Source organism: Tiliqua scincoides, chromosome 4, assembly GCF_035046505.1.
Source record: "Tiliqua scincoides isolate rTilSci1 chromosome 4, rTilSci1.hap2, whole genome shotgun sequence".
NCBI classification, from domain to species: domain Eukaryota; kingdom Metazoa; phylum Chordata; class Lepidosauria; order Squamata; family Scincidae; genus Tiliqua; species Tiliqua scincoides.
In genome coordinates, this window is record NC_089824.1 from 80,424,190 (window position 1) to 80,433,268 (window position 9,079).

Here is a 9,079-nt window from a genome sequence, read left to right on the forward strand (position 1 = left end):
AACAACAGATCTGGACAGACCTCTCCCCAACATTCTTCTCTGACTTTCCCAGATGTGATTATACCATTTTGTATTTCTCCATATTGGTGCACAGCTTTCAGTAACAAGCAAGGGGTGGTTCAGAGGTCTATCTTTGGAATCTAAATAAAGGTTTTAATGTGCCTATTATGGAGTAAAAAGGTAAAGGTAAAGCTTCCCCCTGGCGTTAAGCCTAGTCGTGTCCGACTCTACGGGTGGTGCTCATCTCCATTTCGAAGCTGAAGAACCAGCGTTTGTCCGTAGACAGTTTTGGTGGGCATGTGGCCGCATGACTAGACAACTAAGCGCATTGAATGGCATTACCTACCCACCAAAGTGGTACCTATTTATCTACTCACATTTACATGCCACCTGGAATTTCCCAAGGTGCTGCTCAGAACAAATCAGCTGTTCTCTTTGTGACTTTTGTGCAGGCTCACATTTGGGCATTTGCCTGTAGAGATCTGAGGCAGTGTTTTCTAGAAAGCTCTGGGAGTGCTGGCCTCTGTCTCTGTATTCACTTGCATGTACAGCAGTTTCCCAAGCATGGGGTGAGAAAGACCTTTGGACCAATGTTTAGTGCTTAACTGGTCTAAGAGTGCTCTAAGCCATTAGGCTTAGAGGGAGGAGACCTCTAGGGCTGGAGAGAACCAGGTTCATAAATCCTACCCACAGTTCCATGAGGATCACTGGTTGGATCTTGGGCCAGTCACCATCTCTCAACCTTAACCTGGTTCATAGGGTTGTTGAGAAGATAAAATGGAAGAGGGGGCATCATGCATGCTTCCCTGAGCTCCTTGGTGGAAGAGAGGGACATAAATGTAATAAATTAGTACATTACTTTGTTCTGAAGGCAGAACTATACATTTATGGAGGTCTCACAGCCTGGTTCTGTTGGGCTTTCGTGCTGGTGGAACAAGCTTTCAACCAGCCCAAACTGCTGCAAAAACATTGTAAAGTGCTTTCTGGAAGACAGCTAAGTAGCAAGCTGCAGGGATGTCAGAGAACATAAGAACATAAGAACAGCCCCACTGGATCAGGCCATAGGCCCATCTAGTCCAGCTTCCTGTATCTCACAGCGGCCCACCAAATGCCCCAGGGAGCACACCAGATAACAAGAGACCTCATCCTGGTGCCCTCCCCTACATCTGGCATTCTGACTTAACCCATTTCTAAAATCAGGAGGTTGCGCATACACATCATGGCTTGTACCCCATAATGGATTTTTCCTCCAGAAACTCGTCCAATCCCCTTTTAAAGGCGTCTAGGCTAGACGCCAGCACCACATCCTGTGGCAAGGAGTTCCACAGACCGACCACATGCTGAGTAAAGAAATATTTTCTTTTGTCTGTCCTAACCCGCCCAACACTCAATTTTAGTGGATGTCCCCTGGTTCTGGTATTATGTGAGAGTGTAAAGAGCATCTCCCTATCCACTCTGTCCATTCCCTGCATAATTTTGTATGTCTCAATCATGTCCCCCCTCAAGCGTCTCTTTTCTAGGCTGAAGAGGCCCAAACGCTGTAGCCTTTCCTCATAAGGAAGGTGCCCCAGCCCCGTAATCATCTTAGTCGCTCTCTTTTGCACCTTTTCCATTTCCACTATGTCTTTTTTGAGATGCGGCGACCAGAACTGGACACAGTACTCCAGGTGTGGCCTTACCATCGATTTGTACAACGGCATTATAATACTAGCCGTTTTGTTCTCAATACCCTTCCTAATGATCCCAAGCATAGAATTGGCCTTCTTCACTGCCGCCGCACATTGGGTCGACACTTTCATCGACCTGTCCACCACCACCCCAAGATCTCTCTCCTGATCTGTCACAGACAGCTCAGAACCCATCAGCCTATATCGAAAGTTTTGATTTTTTGCCCCAATGTGCATGACTTTACACTTACTGACATTGAAGCGCATCTGCCATTTTGCTGCCCATTCTGCCAGTCTGGAGAGATCCTTCTGGAGCTCCTCACAATCACTTCTGGTCTTTACCACACGGAAAAGTTTGGTGTTGTCTGCAAACTTAGCCACTTCACTGCTCAACCCTGTCTCCAGGTCATTTATGAAGAGGTTGAAAAGCACCGGTCCCAGGACAGATCCTTGGGGCGCACCGCTTTTCACCTCTCTCCATTGTGAAAATTGCCCATTGACACCCACTCTGCTTCCTGGCCTCCAACCAGTTCTCAATCCACGAGAGGACCTGTCCTCTAATTCCCTGATTGTGGAGTTTTTTCAGTAGCCTTTGGTGAGGGACCGTGTCAAACGCCTTCTGAAAGTCCAGATATATAATGTCCACGGGTTCTCCCGCATCCACATGCCTGTTGACCTTTTCAAAGAATTCTATAAGGTTCGTGAGGCAAGACTTACCCTTACAGAAGCCATGCTGACTCTCCCTCAGCAAGGCCTGTTCGTCTATGTGTTTTGAGATCCTATCTTTGATGAGGCATTCTACCATCTTACCCGGTATGGATGTTAGGCTGACCGGCCTATAGTTTCCCGGGTCCCCCCTCTTTCCCTTTTTAAAAATAGGCGTGACATTTGCTATCCTCCAATCTTCTGGCACCGTGGCCATTTTGAGGGACAAGTTGCATACCTTAGTCAAGAGATCTGCAACTTCATTCTTCAATTCCTTAATAACCCTTGGGTGGATGCCATCAGGGCCCGGTGACTTATTGATCTTTAATTTATCAATGAGGTCTGAAACATCTTCTCTTTTAACCTCTATCTGACTTAACTCCTCGGTTAGGAGGGGCCGTTCGGGCAGCGGTATCTGCCCGAGGTCTTCTGCCGTGAAGACAGATGCAAAGAACTCATTTTATTTCTCTGCCATCTCTAAGTCTCCTTTTATCTCCCCTTTCCCTCCCTCACCATCCAGAGGGCCAACCGCTTCTCTGGCGGGTTTCCTGCTTCTAACATATTTGAAGAAGCTTTTATTATTCCCCTTAATGTTGCCGGCCATGCGTTCCTCATAGTCTCTCTTGGCCTCCCATATAACCTTCTTACATTTCTTTTGCCACAGTTTATGTTCCTTTTTATTCTCCTCATTAGGGCAAGACTTCCATTTACGGAAGGAAGCTTCCTTGCCCTTCACAGCCTCTCTAACTTGGCTGGTTAGCCATGCGGGCACCCTCCTGGATTTAGTGGAACCCTTCTTTCTTTGTGGTATACACCTCTGCTGGGCCTCTATTACTGTTGTTTTAAGCAGCCTCCATGCACTCTGGAGAGATTGGACTCTTTTTACCCTCCCTTTCAACCTCCTTCTAACCAGCCTCCTCATTTGAGGGAAGTCCACCCGTCGGAAGTCAAGGGTTTTTGTTAGAGATTTGCCTGGTATTCTTCCCCCAACGTGCACGTCAAAACGGATCGCAGTATGATCACTGTTCCCCAATGGCTCAGTAACGTTTACATCTCTAACCAGGTCCTGCGTACTGCACAATATTAAATCCAGAGTCACCTGTCCTCTGGTGCGCTCCGTGACTAGCTGATCTAAGCTACAGTCATTTAGCACGTCAAGAAATCCAGTTTCCTTATCATGACCAGAACACAAATTGACCCAGTCAATATGAGGATAATTGAAGTCCCCCATGATTACAACCCTGTCCCTCCTTGTCACCTCCCTGATCTGTTTCCTCATTTCAAGGTCCCCATCAGATTTCTGGTCTGGAGGACGATAGCACGCCCCCAGTATTACATCGCTGCACAAGCCTGGTAATTTAACCCGCAGAGATTCTACGGTGGAGTAGGACCCACCTTCAATCTCTACTTTGCTGGATTCTATCCCTTCCTTAACATAAAGGGCCACCCCACCTCCAACACGCCCCTGCCTGTCCCTCCTGTAGAGTTTATAGCCCGGGATTGCGGTATCCCACTGATTCTCCGCATTCCACCAGGTTTCCGTTATGCCCACTATGTCAATATTTTCCCTTGTCACCAGACATTCCAGTTCTCCCACCTTTGCTCGTAGACTTCGGGCATTCGCATAAAAGCATTTATACACGGAATGCCCCAGGATGGGCTGCTTATTTGCTCCTTTGTCCCCGCATCCTCTCATTGTGCCAAACCGTCTATCACATCCCATCACCCTACCTTTCCCAATTTCTTCTCCTACCCTGCCTTTGTCTTGTTGTTCTCTAACCTCCCCATCCTCATCCCATAGGGATGAGGAGTCCCAAACCGGATGCCCCTCGGCTCCTGTCGGCCTTCCCCCAGGGATCAGTTTAAAAGCTGCTCTGCCACCTTTTTAATGTTATGCGCCAGCAGTCTGGTTCCATTCTGGTTCAAATGGAGCCCGTCCCTCTTGTACAGGCCCCGCTTGTCCCAAAATATTCCCCAGTGCCTAACGAATCTAAACCCCTCCTCCCTACACCACCGTCTCATCCACGCATTGAGACCCCTGATCTCCGCCTGCCTAGCTGGCCCTGCGCGTGGAACAGGTAGCACTTCAGAGAACGCTACCTTTGAGGTCCTGGCTTTCAGCTTCCTGCCTAAAAGCCTATATTTGGCCTCCAGGACCTCCCAGCTACACTTGCCCACGTCGTTGGTGCCGACATGCACCACAGCCGCTACCTTTCCCCCAGCACTGTCTACTAGCCTGTCTAGACGAGAAGTGATGTCCGCAACCTTCGCACCAGGCAGGCAAGTCACCATGCGGTCCTCACATCCGTTGCAAACCCCCCTCTCTATGTTTCTAATAATCGAATCCCCCACTACAAGAAGCCCCCGACCCCCCTCCCGCTGAGGAGTATCCTGAGTGCGCTCGGATACGGGCCCATCCCCTGGAGAAGGGGTCCCCCCTAGGGGATTGTTTCCCTCCTCTCCAGGATGACGTCCTCCAGTCCCGAGACTTCCCACCCGGGCAGCCGAGGAGCTGCACGCCTGAGGTTGGGACGAAGCCTGACGAAGCCTGGACGAAGGCTAGTACCTTCCCGTCTGTATCATTGACCCTCCCACCACCTGCTGAAGCAGGTAACTCAGTGGGAGAGGGAGGATGGGATGCAGGTGTGAAGGGGGTGAGATTTGGCAGGGAGGGGGAAGAAAGGGGTGGGGATGCTGTGGGAGGGAGTGGATCTGGCAGCAATGGTGCACAGCTTCCTGGAAGTAAGTCCCACTGGAGTCCATGGGTCTTTCTTCAGAGGAATCATGCCCCAATCATATTGTAAAGCTGCAGCACTCACTCATTCACTCACTCACGAGTTTCCAATTCTTTCTTTCTTTCTTTCTTTCTTTCTTTCTTTCTTTCTTTCTTTCTTTCTTTCTTTCTTTCTTTCTTTCTTTCTTTCTTTCTTTCTTTCTTTCTTTCTTTCTTTCCCAGTCCTGCCTGACTGGCAGAAATTACCATGCTAAGCTGTGTGCTGTATTTAACCTCTTTCTAGCTCTTCAACCCCTATATTCTTTAGGCAGCAAATGGAAAGATCTGATTAACAAAAGGGAGTGGTGCATGTGCAGTCTTTAATTTTTTAAAATACCATTTTGAACCTTTGCATTCCTCTAAGAAATTATCTACATTCAGGTACCTCCCTGTTGTCTGCGGGTGGTCTCATTCTGGCAACAGACCTATGGGCAGCAAATTGAGAGTTCAGCATTATAGGAATAGATATCCTACACATCTCTAATTATAAAACAGGGTCTCCATCTTTGCTAACTCTCCCCCCCCCCCTTAGTGTGTGTGTTTGTTCCTTATGAAAGATAGCTGAAGTTTGCCCATTGTGTGCGGGGAGGAAGAGAAGCTTCCTTGATTTGCCTTGGCCACTTAGGGACACCTCCTATTTTCCAGGGCTGTGTATACAGTCCCAGAATGTTAGGGAGCATCACAGGTTGCTCAGCATAGGCACTTGGGCAATGCTTCCTTATCTTCTAGTACTGTGCTGAGGAGAAGAGGAAGAGGCTTTGCTCCCTCTGCCTTGTTGCTTCTGTGGCTGCAAACAGTTCCAGAAGAGGTAAAACTAAGATAAGGTTTTGGGGTGGTGGGGCTTCAGGGGGGCATCACCAGTGACTGTGAGGATCTGTGACTTGGAGAAGTAACTGTTTTCTCATCTAGCTGCCAGCTGGAGATGGGAGGGAGGAACTAGCTATGGCCATAGCTGCAACTTGGCAGCTCTGTTCGTGACTCAGATGGAGAATAAGGCTGGCCATGTACCACAGGAGGTAGAACTAGAGGACAAAACTCCTCACTGTTTGCCCCACTCTTTTCTGTGTTTCCGAAGGTTAGCAGTTTTCTTGCCTGCCTGCCTGCCTGCCTCTCTGAACATGGAGTAGTGATGGTTGTCTCATTAACTGTGGAGGTGTCTATGTGTGCATAGCAACCCCCGGTGTGAGCCCAGCTCACTTCCTGTGCTTGGCTGTTTTGAGGTTCTTAGTAGTTCAGAACAGGATGGCTATTTCCTTTGCACAGAGTAGGAGGAGACCAGTGAGTAGAGGCCTAGCAGTGTGGATACATCAAATACCATAGTCTAGTTCAGCGTGAGAAACAGAATAAGGCTGTTCTTTTCTTTGCCAGTTTCGAGAACATGATGAGAGCTCATCTCTTCATGCCTGCTGGCAGAGGAACATGGTTTATGATGACTCACCTGTTGAAGATGAGGTTCTGAAGTCCTTTCATCCAATTCTGAGATGGTAGTCATCATTCACTAATGTAAGACTCACATGCAGTGGTAGAGTGGTAAATTTTAAAATACAGGAGCCCCATAAGCACACCCCACTGAGACTATACAACAACATGAAAATTAACTTTAAATTTCTTCATTTAAAGTGTTTTGTTCTCTGCTACTTTGAAACGTACACTTCATTTAATGATCCAGAGAATGGCAAGGAACAGGGCAGAGACCAGGGAGGGGAATGGAGTGTGTTGAGGCTGGGAAGCAGGTAGTATTGGCAGTGCAGTGCCACCGATATTCTATCCCCCTTCCTGGCCTCAGTCGACATTCCCACTTCCACTTAGACTTGCACCAGCAAAATCGCTGGCATAGGTCTAAGTGAGCAAGTGGGAAACAGATCATTGCTGCTTTTGCATTGGCAGCAGATTGGATGGAGGCAGAATCAGACCTAGAGTGAAAGGTACCCCAAGTCTGCCACCCCCTTGGACCCCTCACATTCTGCCACTGATGCAACCTGTGAGTGGACAGGCAGTGGTAGTGTCTAGTGTCGTTACTAGGTAGTGGTAGTGTCGTTATTCCCATGACACTTATGCAATGCTCACATGCATTGCAAAGGCAAAAGTGGGCAGTTCAGTTCTGAGCTAGGTCTCAGTGTCACAGCAAGATCAGAAGTATATTCATTTGTTCAATGGGACATATGCCCCGTACACACGCATATCCCATAAACTCAGTGTGGCTTTCTCTACATGTTAGTAGTGCTGTCCCAAAAGGGTTCAAAGGGTAAAAAATTGTTTGGGGGATTGAAAGAAGCCAAATGAACTCATGGTGACCTAGAAAATATAAAAGAAAAGGGTGCTCAGAGTTCGTTCCTAGGTGTGATGAAGTCTTGGTGGCTCTGCCCAAGAAGGAGGTGTGTGTTAAGTTTCAGCTCCTGGGTTGCTTCTCCTGCACAGGAGCAGCACTGGCTGCCTATGGCAACCATTGAAAAGGAATGGATTCTAGTCTCCTTCCCACTGATGTGGCTTAAAGCAGCTCCTGCTTCTTCCAGTGTTTGGCACTTTGATGACTCATTTCTTGAACCGGTTTCCTCCTGTTCACTGGCATTTGGCCTTTCCTTGAACCAAATGTTTCCTGAACTCAAATCTCACTGTTTCCCCATTCTTTAAATCACACATGCATGCAGCAATTTTTTTTTTAAATTAGCACACTAATGAAAGCAGAAATGAAAATGATTTTTTTTAATTGATTTTTTTTTTAAAGTACATATGGGCTCAGAGAGGATCAAGCTATAGCAGGAAGCACAGGAAAGGGGAAGGTTATGGAGGCAACAGGGCAACATGTCTTAAAGGTGAGTTCCAGTAACCAAGGGACCATTCCAAACAATCTCTGTATGCAATCCTAAAATTACCTTAAGCTGGTGCAGTGGTCCCTTCCCCGGTGGAAGGTGTCGCAAACATACCACAAGCCAGCACCAGTGGGGACCAGTGGGGGCGCCACTCTGTTGACGCTGCGTCCAGAAGAACAGCTGCTGGTGGAGGTAAGCGCAGTGCCAAGCAGCAGAGGAGCAACCAGAAGGTGGAATGGAGGTGGGGAGGGGGCTTTTCTGGACAGGGGAACGGGGGGTAGATTTGGTCCAGGAGGGGTGGGATCAGTGGAGCGGGCCTCAGCTCTATCCTATCTTCGCTCTCAAGCCTGAATGCTCTACATGGGACTACTTGGACTTGTGCTTGCTATTTAGCAGGTGCAGGTCCAAGAGCCCCATAAGGGCAGGCTGGGGCATTACTTGGATTAATGGGAAAAATATCTCCTTATTCTGAGGAGACCTCCAGCCTGCTCCTAAGCTGTGATGCATCTAGTAAAGGCCATGTGGCCCCACTGTGCTAGTGCAGCTTAGGATCGGGCTACCCCCTTGCCTTCAAGAACTTAGTTTGCAGGATAGGTGATGTGCACTTGGGATGAATTCCTGGAGCCCCAGAGTTGGTCCAGGATGGAAATGATGGCTTTCCCCTGGAGCCATTCCTGTTTGCTGTTGTGCCTACTGCCAGGGGTGAGTACAGTGAAAAGGTGCTCCTTGGCATGGGGATCATCTTCCCCTGCAGTGGGCAGCTCAGTGACACCCCTTCAGGAAACATGGCTACAGCAGGCATGTATTTGGTGCAAAAATGAAAAAAAAAATCACAACAAACCAAGTCTTTAAAAAGACAAGTGGTCAAGGGTGGGAGGGGGAAGAAACCTGGAATGCAATGGCTTAGCAATAAAGCTGTCTGGATTCTCTGTATAAGAACATAAGAACAGCCCCACTGGATCAGGCCATAGGCCCATCTAGTCCAGCTTCCTGTATCTCACAGCGGCCCACCAAATGCCCCAGGGAGCACACCAGATAACAAGAGACCTCATCCTGGTGCCCTCCCTTGCATCTGGCATAGCCCATTTCTAAAATCAGGAGGTTGCACATACACATAACTGTAA